This window comes from Ranitomeya variabilis, chromosome 3, assembly GCF_051348905.1.
Source record: "Ranitomeya variabilis isolate aRanVar5 chromosome 3, aRanVar5.hap1, whole genome shotgun sequence".
NCBI lineage: Eukaryota > Metazoa > Chordata > Amphibia > Anura > Dendrobatidae > Ranitomeya > Ranitomeya variabilis.
In genome coordinates, this window is record NC_135234.1 from 73,471,717 (window position 1) to 73,486,101 (window position 14,385).

Here is a 14,385-nt window from a genome sequence, read left to right on the forward strand (position 1 = left end):
TTCACCAATTTCTTTTCCTTGATATGATCAGGCTGCCTGCATGTTACAGCTGCTCTTGCTAAAGATAACCAATTCCCTGAGTCACAAGTGGAAAATTTCACATCTGATATTTGCTGTGAAATCAACTGTGTGAATTGGATAAGATTTAAGCATGACAATCTGTACAAGGAGGATTCCGTGAAATACATAGAAATGACCCCATCGTACCGAAATGCCTGTAACTGGTAAGGTGTGAAAATACAAATAGGAACACATTTTGAGTATGACACCGATTCATTATTTGCTGTTTTTTTTATGTAACTTTTATTTTTTTGCCAATTTTTTTGCCAAATTCTTCATAATCTCGCACGCGGCTCACGAAAAAGAAAAACTACCTTTATTCTTGTCTTTGACACCAAAATAACTGATGTACATAAAAGCTTTCTGGGAAGAGGCTGGAGGACGTTAGGGCCAAATATTGCAACTTTTGTTAAAAAAAAAAATTGCAATAGAACAGGCCAACATCTGAATATCCCAAACTCTGACCACAATAATGATCATAAAAAGACTGGTGAACTTTGTAAAACTAGATTAAAAAAAAGCAAATTGAAAACAAAAAAACAAAAAAGAAACAAAAAACAGATGAAAAACACCAAAAATAAGATAAAAAAAGAGGTGCAAATGCAATAATGAATCAGGCCCTATGTTCAAAGTTATTAAATAAGACAATCAGCATTTCCTAACTGGTGTTACTTCTAACATTGTCACCACTAACAGCTGTTGTAAATTAGGTGGGAGGCGAAAATCACAGCCGTTATTTGCCCTGATTCTTGCTGATTCTTGGTTCTAAGTGCAGGAGATACAATCAATTTATACAATGGAGCTCAACTGTGCAGAAATATAGAAGATGGGATTTTCACTGTTGGCTGATTATTTTTCTGGTCTCCGTTGAAGGAAAGTTTTTAACTCTTTAAAACATAATGTTTTGTCACATTCATATTGACAATCAATCCTCCCCTTTATTTTCATCCTCATGCACATGGCAGAACCATTGGACAGAGCTTGGACCATGGCAGATGGAGTTGCCTCCTAGGCCATGTGCACACGTTCAGGATTTTTCGCGTTTTTTTCGCGTTTTTTCGCTATAAAAACGCGAAAAAAACGCTTACATATGCCTCCTATTATTTACAGGGTATTCCGCATTTTTTGTGCAAATGTTGCGATTTTTTCCGCGAAAAAATCGCATTGCGGAAAAAAAAGCAACATGTTCATTAAAAATGCGGAATTGCGGGGATTCCGCACACCTAGGAGTGCATTGATCTGCTTACTTCCCGCACGGGGCTGTGCCCACCATGCGGGAAGTAAGCAGATTACGTGCGGTTGGTACCCAGGGTGGAGGAGAGGAGACTCTCCTCCACGGACTGGGCACCATATAATTGGTAAAAAAAAAAGAATTAAAATAAAAAATAGTCCTATACTCACCCTTTGATGGACCCCGAAGTGTTCCCGCCTCTCCGGTGCATGCTCTCTCTTCCGTTCCTATAGATGGTGTGGTTCAGGACCTGTGATGACGTCACTGTCTTGTGATTGGTCGCGTGACCGCTCATGTGACTCACGCGACCAATCACAAGCCGCGACGTCATCACAGGTCCTGAACCACACCGGCATCTATAGGAACGGACACCGCTGAGGAGATCGTCTGGGTGAGTATAACCATTTTTTATTTTTTTTATTATTTTTAATCATTCTATCTTTTACTATAGATGCTGCATAGGTTGCATCTATAGTAACAAGTTGGTCACACTTGTCAAACAGTATGTTTGACAAGTGTGACCAACTTGTCAGTCAGTTTTCCAAGCAATGCTACAGATCGCTTGGAAAACTAGCATTCTGCAAGCTAATTACGCTTGCAGAATGCTAAAAAAACGGGAAAAAAACAGGAAAAAAATGCAAAAAAAAAATGCGGATTTCTTGCAGAAAATTTCCGGTTTTCTTCAGGAAATTTCTGCAAGAAATCCGGACGAGTGCACATACCCCTAGTGTCATTGTATGATACTCTTTGGGTGTCGGATTTAGAGAGAAAATCTCCATAATGAAGCATGTGAACTTTTTTTGTCTCATGCACAATATCCACCTTGTATACACCTTGTTACGAAATTGAAAGTAAACAGTGTACGCCTCTGTCGTCTCTTTGGGAGCCCCATTGTGACTCAGTGTTGTGTTGCGACTTGTTTGATTAACATTTATGTCAGCACTTATTTCATTGTGATCATGCTAAGATTAAGAGCAATATTACAAGTAATTTAAAATGTGTTATTTAAATGGTGATTTTGTTGTGGGTTTTGCTATGGTCTGTTTTTGAGTCCCTGTTGTTCCTTACTATGTACCATGATCCGGTGCATAAGAATTGGAGGCAGAAGTGAATAGCTTTCGAAATAACATCAAAGAATCAATTCTTCTAGGTATACTTGCACACAGTTTTTGAAGGCACACAGCAAGAAGTTCACTTCAAACATCTTGGAGAAAAATCCTGAGAGCTTCTGTGGATGGAGGCTTGCACAAATCCTTCTGACTCTTCATGTAATCACATAATCGATGAAGGTTCAGATTAGGGATTTATAGGGCCATATCTGTTATGATCCGGTGACCTTGGAGCAGCATGAAACTTTCTCTGGAGTCGGTGGAACCTGTACTGACCAAAAATCCTGAACTAACACCGCAACTAGAAGTAGCCGTGGGGTGTGCCTAACAAACCCTAGACACCTCGACACAGCCGGAGGACTAAATACCCCTATAGATGGAAATAGGATTGCTACCTTGCCTCAGAGCAGACCCCCAAAGGATAGGCAGCCCCCCACGAATAATGACTGTGAGTAGGAGAAGAATAGACACACGCAGGTAGAAAACAGGATTTAGCAAAAGAGGCCACTCTAGCTAAATAGGAAAGGATAGGACAGATTACTAGGCGGTCAGTATTAAAACCCTTCCAAAAATATCCACAGCAGATAATACAAAAAGTTCCACAATCTAACTAAAGACATGGAATGTATATCTGCCACTCCAGAGAATCCAACAAGACTGAGAAAATACTGACACAATCTAAGCTGTACAAGAAAACGCAAGAATAGCACTGAATTGTGAAGCACACAGCATGTGTGCCACAGAAAAGGAAACCAGACACTTATCTTTGCTGCTTTGGCAAAAAGGCAGGAGGAACAGGCAGAGGTCCAACACCTCCCAACAACAATTGACAACTGGCAAGGACTAATGAATCCTGCACACCTAAATACCCCAGTCAGAACTGCAATCAGCAGACACACCTGACCAGGACTGCAACCCAGGGACAACTGCATTACCACCTACTACCACCGGAGGGAACCCAAAAGCAGAATTCACAACAGTACCCTCCCCTTGAGGAGGGGTCACCGAACCCTCACCAGCGTCCCCAGGCCGATCAGGACGAGCAAGATGAAAGGCACGGACCAAATCAGCAGCATGGACATCAGAAGCAAAAACCCAAGAATTATCCTCCTGGCCATAACCCTTCCATTTGACAAGGTACTGAAGCCTCCGCCTCGAAAAACGAGAATCCAAAATCTTCTCAACCACATACTCCAACTCCCCATCAACCAAAACAGGGGCCGGAGGATCAACAGAGGGAACAACGGACACCACATATTTCCGCAATAAAGATCTATGGAAGACATTATGGATAGCAAAAGAGGCCGGAAGCACCAATCGAAAAGACACCGGATTAATAATCCCAGAAATCCTATAAGGACCAATAAACCGAGGCTTAAACTTAGGGGAAGAGACCTTCATAGGAACATGACGGGAAGACAACCAAACCAAATCCCCAACCCAAAGCCGGGAACCAACACACCGACGACGGTTAGCAAAACGTTGAGCCTCCTCCTGAGACAACACCAAATTGTCCACCACATGAGCCCAAATCTGCTGCAACCTGTCAACCACATAATCCACACCGGGACAGTCAGAAGGCTCAACCTGCCCTGAAGAAAAACGAGGATGAAAACCAAAATTACAAAAGAAGGGCGAAACCAAAGTAGCCGAACTAGCCCGATTATTAAGGGCAAACTCGGCCAATGGCAAAAAGGCCACCCAATCATCCTGATCGGCAGACACAAAGCATCTCAAATAAGTCTCCAAAGTCTGATTAGTTCGCTCGGTCTGGCCATTTGTCTGAGGATGAAATGCACAAGAAAAAGACAAATCAATGCCCAGCCTAGCACAAAAGGCCCGCCAAAACCTAGAAACAAACTGGGAACCTCTGTCGGACACAATATTCTCCGGAATACCATGCAAACGAACCACATGCTGAAAAAACAACGGAACCAACTCTGAAGAGGAAGGCAATTTAGGCAAAGGCACCAAATGAACCATCTTAGAAAACCGGTCACAAACAACCCAGATAACCGACATCCTCTGGGAAACTGGAAGATCAGAAATAAAATCCATAGAAATATGCGTCCAGGGCCTCTCAGGGACCGGCAATAGCAAAAGTAACCCACTAGCACGGGAACAACAAGGCTTGGCCCGCGCACAAGTCCCACAGGACTGCACAAAAGAACGCACATCACGTGACAACGAAGGCCACCAAAAGGACCTACCAACCAAATCTCTGGTACCAAAAATACCAGGATGACCAGCCAACACAGAACAGTGAACCTCAGAAATCACTCTACTAGTCCATCTGTCAGGAACAAACAATTTCCCCAAAGGACAGCGGTCAGGTCTATCAGCCTGAAATTCCTGAAGAACCCGCCGTAAATCAGGGGAAATGGCAGAAAGGACCACCTCTTCTTTCAGAATGCCGACCGGTTCAAGGACCTCAGGAGAATCAGGCAAAAAACTCCTAGAAAGGGCATCAGCCTTAATATTCTTAGAACCCGGAAGATACGAAACCACGAAATCAAAACGGGAAAAAAAACAAGGACCATCGAGCCTGTCTAGGACTCAGCCATTTGGCAGACTCGAGGTAAATCAAATTCTTATGATCGGTCAGGACCACAATACGGTGCTTTGCTCCCTCAAGCCAATGTCACCACTCCTCAAACGCCCACTTCATAGCCAACAACTCCCGATTGCCGACATCATAATTGCGTTCAGCAGGCGAAAACTTGCGGGAGAAGAAGTCACACGGTTTCATCAAAGAACCAACAGAATCCCTCTGAGACAAAACGGCCCCTGCCCCAATCTCAGAAGCATCAACCTCAACCTGAAACGGAAGAGAAACATCTGGTTGGCGCAACACCGGAGCAGAAGTAAATTGGCGTTTAAGCTCCTGAAAGGCAGAGACAGCCGCAGAGGACCAATTCACCACATCATCGCCTTTTTTTGTCAAATTAGTCAAGGGTTTAACCACGCTGGAGAAGTTAGCAATGAAACGGCGATAAAAATTTGCAAAACCCAAAAATTTCTGAAGGCTCTTCACGGATGTGGGTTGAATCCAATCATGAATGGCCTGAACCTTAACCAGATCCATCTCCATAGATAAGGGGGAGAAAAAATAAAGCCCAAAAAAGAAACCTTCTGCACCCCAAAGAGACACTTAGACCCCTTCACAAACAAAGCATTGTCACGAAGGATCTGAAATACCATCCTGACCTGTTCCACATGAGACTCCCAATCATCGGAAAAAATCAAAATATCGTCCAAATATACAATCAAGAATTTATCAATATAAGTCCGAAAGATATCATGCATGAAGGATTGAAAAACAGATGGAGCGTTAGTGAGCCCGAATGACATCACAAGGTATTCAAAATGGCCTTCGGGCGTATTAAACGCAGTTTTCCATTCATCACCCTGCTTAATACGAACAAGATTATATGCCCCCCGAAGGTCAATCTTCGTAAACCATCTAGCCCCCTTAATCCTAGCAAACAAATCGGAAAGCAAAGGTAAAGGGTATTGAAACTTGACCGTGATCTTATTCAAGAGGCGAAAATCAGTACAAGGTCTCAAGGAGCCATCCTTCTTAGCAACATAAAAAAACCCTGCTCCCAACGGTGAAGAAGATGGCCGAATATGCCCTTTCTCCAAAGACTCCTTAGCATAACTCCGCATGGCGGTATGTTCACACACAGACAGGTTGAAAAGTCGGCCCTTAGGAAACTTACTGCCTGGAATCAAGTCAATCACACAATCACAGTCCCTGTGCGGTGGAAGGGAACTGGACTTGGGCTCATCAAATACATCCTGAAAATCAGACAAAAACTCTGGAATTTCAGAAGAGGAAGAAGAGGAGATTGACATCAAAGGAACATCATTATGAACCCCCTGACAACCCCAACTAGTCACAGACATAGATTTCCAATCCAACACAGGATTATGTACCTGCAACCACGGGAAACCCAGCACGATAACATCATGCAAATTATGCAACACCAGAAATCGACAATCTTCCTGATGGGCTGGCGCCATGTGCATGGTCACCTGTGTCCAAAACTGAGGCTTATTTTTAGCCAAAGGTGTGGCATCAATCTCCCTTAAAGGAATAGGGTTCTGCAAAGGCTGCAAGGGAAAACCACAACGCCTGGCAAACTCAAAATCCATTAAGTTCAAGGCGGCGCCTGAATCCACAAACGCCATGACAGAAAATGACGACAATGAGCAGATCAAGGACACCGATAACAGAAATTTAGGTTGTACAGTACTGATAGTAAATGAACTAGCGATCCTTTTTGTCCGCTTAGGGCAGACTGAAATGACATGAGAAGCGTCGCCACAATAATAACACAACCTATTCTGACGTCTGAATCCTTGTCGTTCCATTCTAGACAAAATCCTATCACACTGCATTGGCTCAGGACTTTGCTCTAAGGACGACGCCACAGCGCGCACAGTTTGACGCTCCCGCAAGCGCCGATCAATCTGAATGGCCAGAGACATAGAATCACTCAGACCGGAAGGCGTGGGAAACCCCACCATAACATCTTTAACGGATTCAGAAAGACCCTTTCTGAAAATTGCCGCCAAAGTATCATCATTCCATTTAGTCAACACAGACCATTTTCTAAATTTCTGACAATACCATTCTGCCGCCTCTTGACCCTGAGACAGGGCCAACAAGGTTTTCTCAGCTTGATCCACAGAATTCGGTTCATCATATAATAATCCTAAAGCCTGAAAAAAGGAATCTTCATTAAGCAAGGCCGGATTCCCAGATTCCAGGGAAAATGCCCAATCCTGAGGATCGCCACGCAGGAGGGAGATGACAATTTTAACCTGCTGAATGGAATCACCGGAGGATCGCGGTCTCAGAGCAAAAAACAGTTTACAATTGTTTTTAAAACCCCAAAATTTGGACCTATCGCCAAAAAACAAATCAGGAGTAGGAATCTTCGGCTCTAAAGCAGGAGTCCGAACAATATAATCAGAAATACCCTGTACCCTAGCAGCAAGCTGGTCTACATGAGAAGCTAATTCCTGAACATCCATGCTGGCACAAGACTCCTCAGCCACCCATAGATAAAGAGGGAAGAAAAGACAAAACAGACTACAGAAAAAAAAATGGCTCAACACCTTTCTTCCCTTCTTCTGAGATGCATTTAACTCATTATTGGCCAGTTGAACTGTTATGATCCGGTGACCTTGGAGCAGCATGAAACTTTCTCTGGAGTCGGTGGAACCTGTACTGACCGCAAATCCTGAACTAACACTGCAACTAGAAGTAGCCGTGGGGTGTACCTAACAAACCCTAGACACCTCGACACAGCCGGAGGACTAAATACCCCTATAGATGGAAATAGGAATGCTACCTTGCCTCAGAGCAGACCCCCAAAGGATAGGCAGCCCCCCACGAATAATGACTGTGAGTAGGAGAAGAATAGACACACGCAGGTAGAAAACAGGATTTAACAAAAGAGGCCACTCTAGCTAAATAGGAAAGGATAGGACAGATTACTAAGCGGTCAGTATTAAAACCCTTCCAAAAATATCCACAGCAGATAATACAAAAAGTTCCACAATCTAACTAAAGACATGGAATGTATATCTGCCACTCCAGAGAATCCAACAAGACTGAGAAAATACTGACACAATCTAAGCTGGACAAGAAAACACAAGAATAGCACTGAATTGTGAAGCACACAGCATGTGTGCCACAGAAAAGGAAACCAGACACTTATCTTTGCTGCTTTGGCAAAAAGGCAGGAGGAACAGGCAGAGGTCCAACACCTCCCAACAACAATTGACAACTGGCAAGGACTAATGAATCCTGCACACCTAAATATCCCAGTCAGAACTGCAATCAGCAGACACACCTGACCAGGACTGCAACCCAGGGACAACTGCATTACCACCTACTACCACCGGAGGGAACCCAAAAGCAGAATTCACAACACATATCATCACTTCCAGAACTGACTGGGTCTGCTTCATTAAACATCTTTTGTCAGAATTCTGGTATAAAAAAAACTTTGTAAAGTTGCAAAATGTTTGTTCATTGTGAACTTGCACAAAAAAATCTGTGAACTTTGGCATTTTTATGCCATTTTCACCCATGAAATTCATGACTTTTACTATGCCACTTCACACCCCGCCTGCTTATCATTATGAAACATGGGCCTCTTAATGAATCTTAATGAGCTTCGCACTCCCCCTTATCAAGACAGGTGTGAAGTCAGGTCTTTGTTCTTCTCTATGCTGAAAATAGTTCTTAATGACATTGGTTGTATTTTTTGGGGTCATCATGGTGCAGAGTAAGTTTGGAGCCAATCAGACTCCTCTCTGATGGTCATGCATGATGGAAAAGTATCTGCCTGTATTTCTTAGCATTGAGGATACAATTAATTTTGACCAAATCCCAAATTCATTTACTGAAATGAAGCTCAAACTTGCAAGGACCCCCAATATACTTCACTGCTCCTGCAAACACTCATTATTGTGCTGCTCTCTATGCGACTCTATGAGCAAGCTGCCTTCTATTACAGCCACAAATTTCACATTTCGCCTCTTTAGTCCAGAACATTTTATGTCATTTTTTTGCTCCCCATTTTTCATGCATAGTTGTGTCATTTGGCCTTGTTTACATGAAAAGTCCTGAGGACAGTAGCTGTGGGTGAGCTGTTGCTCCATGACATCCTACAAACAAATCATGTCCCAGTCCATATGTGTTGTGCTGTGTACATTGCATTGTGCTCACTTGCAGGTCGGTGGCCTTCGCTGTCTCCTCATCTTTGGCTCCAGGAAGAGCCGCACACATCAGGGGACACCTGGGTCATGTTAACAAGTTCAACTTTACTGGACATTTCAAGTACATCAGTCTTTAACACGCAGTATCTATTCTTGATCCATCAACATGGTACATTTTTTAATGATTTTCTTATGTTCAGCTCGGACTACCCTGCTTGAACAGATCCTGTTAGCCCTATGGATTCTTCATCCGGCACCGCAGATCCCCTATTTCCCTCACTCTATTTCAAGTCCATCTTCCACTGTACAGAAGGATTGTTGGTGCTCTCCATAGGCCCTGACTTGAGCTTTGAGCTCTGGCCATTGCAGGAATGTATGCTGGGAGTTTTGTACTACCTCATACAGCCAAAACGATTCTCCAGTACCGTGCTTTCAGCTCACTGCCACTTGAACTTCACCTTGCCTCCAATGAACTCTTTCACAATCACTTTTACTAACTAAAATAAAACAAGTTTTTCCATTTTCTCCTTTCCCTGGCCCCCTCCCAATTCTGGGCTAATCCCAGATATTTAACTGTATCTTGCCCTACTGTATCTATAGTCACTATGTATCTCTAACTTAAGCTTTAAAATTTAGCCTAAGCTTTCCCTATACCTAAACTGAGTACACCCAACCTACCTTAGAAAAAACTGAAGGTAAAAACAAAATAAGCAAATACCCTGCAGTAAATAAATATCAATGGTGCATGAAAATAATACAAGGTGCTTAGTTAACATAATTTTGATTAAAAAAAATGTAAAATCTATGGCACCACATCAAGGTGTGACTATTCGGGACGGTCCTAATCTCTAGTATTAAAACCTTACTGTTTGTCAAATGATGTACATGTGAATAAGGGCCAAGAAGGACTGACACCCGGCTAATGGACACTCAGTCATAGGGAACTTCATGAAAGTAACGTCCAGCTCAAGGAAAAGGGAGGTCACACCTTTATTTGCACATAATGCAAAAACACCTGAAACAAAAACTGAAAGAGATGAACTGAGTTATAAGTTGTACCTTAGCCGTTACCTTTGTAGTACCCACACAGCAGTAGCACCTATCACACTTGTTTACATTATACTCCATAAATTTTATATTTCGCATGTCACCATAAAACGGAGTAAAAACGCATGACAGTATTCACACTATGCAACTGTTGTTTTCAGGGGTAGGAACACGACAGTCTCTGTAACACCCTTACTTACAAAATATGTTTTTGGCAGCAGCTCTCCACTGCAGACCACTTCTGGCCAGACTTCTACAAATAGTAGATGGGTCCCACTAATTGCCGTCAGTTCTGTGCTGATGGCACTGCTGGACATTTTCAGATTTCAAAGGGAAGTAAGTGTGATGTGTCTTTCATCTACTGCACTAAGTTTTTCTGGCCGACCACTGCATGTCTGCTCCTTAATGTTGCAAATTTCTTGTTTTTTTCACTGCTGAGAAATACGGGCAGATACTGATCAATCATGCAATACTATCAGGCTTTGAAGACAACGGGTGGTTACACCAAATATGCTGGAGATCTTTGTTTGCTTTGATCACACTAAACATTAATTTGGTTTAGATTTCTTTTTTTGTACATCCACTTTGCATTTTGTTAATTGATAAAAATAAACTATTAGCATTTGTATTTTGCAGCATTTTTTCCTGCCTAAAACTTTTTCACTGTACTGTATATATACATTTTGAAAAGCCAGCCAGCGCACCAGGAGATCTTGTCCTGCCTTAGTTGTATAGTGTTGTTGTGCTTCATCAATCCTAAAATATAAGGCTTATGTTTCTATAATATTTTTCTTAATTGTTGCACAATATCTTCGTTGAAATGTCATAGATTTTTTTTTTGTTGGCTTTTGATTGCCAATCTGTAATCACGACGTTGCGTTTCTTCTTTTCGCGGCAACTTCCATAATCATAAACTTTGTGTGTGATTTAAATAGATGCATGTCCTCATTGTTAATGAAGCTGTGGGAAACTTCTCACTGAGGAACATGCAGCATTTCAGCTCTCGTCAAAAAATCCCTGTAAAAAAAATGTTCACCTGGAGTGTCATTGAAAATCTAAAGGGAGCATAAGCTGGAAGCAAAGAGGATAAAAGACACGGATTTTAATATTCTAATTGTGGTTTATACACACAGAAAGCTGCTGAGTTTACATAATTTATACAATACTCAGGTATTGTGTACAATGCCTAAAGAAAAAAATCAGCTTCTCATAAGAGCAGTGAACAGATGAGCAATAGTTTATGTTTAAGGTCACCCTAACATGTTTCCAATTGTCTACAGTAGTGCTGTATTTAAAGGGGTTTTCCACCCCAGAGTAAACTTTCAGTACTAACAGTGTGTAATCTATACTCTGTAAGGATTGAGCTCAGCTGGATGGTTCAAGTGGTCATCTTGTGTGTCACAAGTATGAGATGTGCATTAGCTTCACATCCGCTAATCTCAATGTTCTCTCAAATTGCATTCCTGTGGTCCCAAGACAAGTGCTCTAACTAGATAGGAAAGGCTATGTAGGTTTTTTTAGGACTTTTTTAGAGCAGGTCCACTTCACAAACCTCCTGACTAGTCACTTAAAAAAATGCTAAAAAAGACTCTTCAAAATTCAATTGTATTGTGATACAAATTTCTATTCATAGGAGGAGTTTTCTTTCAGTGGGTTTGTTTTTTCGACATCAGGTTTTGAAAAATAGGAAAAAAAGAAAGTGCATGTCACTTCTTTGAAAAAATTCCTGATGCAATTAGCTCCAAACTAGGCATTGTCCAGTCAAAAGACTACAAAAAAATGCTTCAGGAAAAAAAAAAAACATTTCCAAACATCTTTGAAAAACGTTTCAAAACTGCTTCAGGAAAATAACACTCCAAAAACTCACCAAAGAGAGATTTCACTTGAAAACTCGGCATTTTGCTTAAAAAACTCCATTTGTATATAGCCTTCTTTCCTCTTTCTACCTTTTCTCTATCTGGTATATTTATAACAATAAAGGACATTACACATATTCATGTATCACAACTCCGCTTCCTCGAGGTGACCCGTGACTCTGCCCTGTCCTTCAAACCACATATCCAAGCCCTTACCAGGTCCTGCTGCTCCAACTTCAGTTTTTTCCAAAATCTGTCATTAACTATAATGTTAGAACTTGCCCTCATCATCTCCCACCTCAACTACTGCAACATCCTTTTCTGGGACCTCCTGACTAAGACTCTTGCACCACTCCAGTCAATCCTTAACTTTGCTGCCCAATTAATCCACCTCTCTTCTCACTACTCCTCTGCCTTTGACTTCTGCCAATCCCTTCACTGCCTTCTAATTTCCCACCAAATTTAGTTTAAGTAACTAATGATTTACAAGGCCATCCATAATCTGTTTCCTCCATACATCACCAAACTAATCTCCTTATACCCCCCAACATGAAATCTCCAGTTCTCACAAGACTTCCTTGTCTCCTCTGCCCTTCTATATTCCCCACCGAACCGTCTCCTATATATTTCCTTAGCCGCCACCATCTTTTGCTACCCAGCATTTCCAAATATCTTCCACAATTGAGACTTTCATATGCAACCTGAATAGTCTTCTCTTCAGCTACCCCCCCCCCCCCCAAGCTAGCATGTAAGCCCATGAGGTCAGGGTCTTCTCCTTCCTTGTACTAGTCTCTCTCTGTTAGTTTGCTCACTCAATTTCATATATGTATTTTCTAGTAAAACCTCTTCACACGCACAGTGCCAAGGAATTAATGGTGCTTTAAAATCAAATAGTTATAAAAAATAATAATAGCCTTACAGTATGTACGTTACACACTATTAGTGCTCGGCAAGCTGCATTGTTTGATTATAGTTTCCCTGGGGTGGAAAATTCCTACAGAGCTCATGCTTTCCAAGGCAATAATGCCCCAATTTATGCAAGAGGTAATTTATCAGTGTTGTTACATTATCTTTTGCTGACACAAACAACATTTTTCTGGAATATGTCTGTAAAAGAAAAATTGCCTGCCTGTCGCATACAGATAAACTGAACAATCTCCTCCACTCTACATTCTAGTGACCCTCGGAGTTGTATTCAGTATTGTAGGAACTGAATGGGATTCCTGCAATCCTTATACTCCTGTTTTGAGAAATGTTCCTCAAGCATTAGCACCAATACCAAAAAATAGTTTTTTCACATAAACTAATCCACAAATAATAGTATATTTCTAAACAAATGACTGAATAATGTCAGTATGTAAGAACCAAATGCCACTACACAAGCAAACCATACATCCCATAGTGAACCTTTCCTAAAGATGATCGTGAACAAGCCATAACCCTAACACTCTAATTAAGGTCTGAAACCTTTTTTTCAAAGTTATGTGTATACACAAATCTCCCACGGGTCCAAACTTTTGTATCTGCCCATTTTCCTTTTCGTAGTGCCCAAACTTTTACATGCCACTGTACATGACCAAATGTTAAAGCATTTTAACACCATTTAATAAATGATAATCGTAGCAGTGTGGTTGAAGCTAGCCAATAAAGAACCAAAGCACCATTCTAGCAGTATCGCAACCCTACCAAGAGCAAGGGTCCTCGGCAACGTACCCTCTCAAACTGGGGCACAAGTTGAGAAACACTGTTCTAGACCACCAAGGATACTGATGTTAACCCCTTTCTTAGGTCAAATGCAGAGATTTCAGAAAGATTGGACTCACACATCAAGCACAGATCACACTGTATGGACGGACCGAAAACTCAACAGTCTTAGGGTGCGTGTCCACGGTCCGTAATGACGGCACTTTGGACGGAGTGGAAAACCTGCTCCGCCCAAAGCACCGCCCCCTTCTGTAAGCACAGTGATTCCGGATGTGTTCAGTTAACACATCTGGAATCTCCGCACCCCATACATAGGACCCCGTTATTTACCGTGCGGCAGCGGAGCGTCACCGCAAGGTAAACAGACATGCTGCGTTCTAAAAAGACATGCGTGGGCAGCTGGATGCGTGTCCATAAACGCAGAGCAACAGGATGCATTTTCGCACACATAATGGAGACGAGATTTCATAAAATCCCCTCCACTATGCTGTAACATCTGGACGCTGCGGATTGAACGCTGCGGCTTTACACAGCGTTCAATGCGTAGCTAACCCGGATGTAATCTGGCACATGGAAACATACGCTTATAGACATAAATGAGGCTGCAGGGTTCACGTCAGGAAATCTACGTCTGGTCTGT

The 14,385-nt window shown here is 42.1% G+C and overlaps 1 protein-coding gene across 6 annotated transcripts in view; it reads left to right on the plus strand.

Moving 5' to 3' along the window:
* GLRA2 (glycine receptor alpha 2) overlaps nucleotides 1–14,385 on the plus strand; it is a 270,603-nt gene that overhangs the window by 190,521 nt on the left and 65,697 nt on the right. The gene's annotated exons all lie outside the window — the stretch shown is intronic.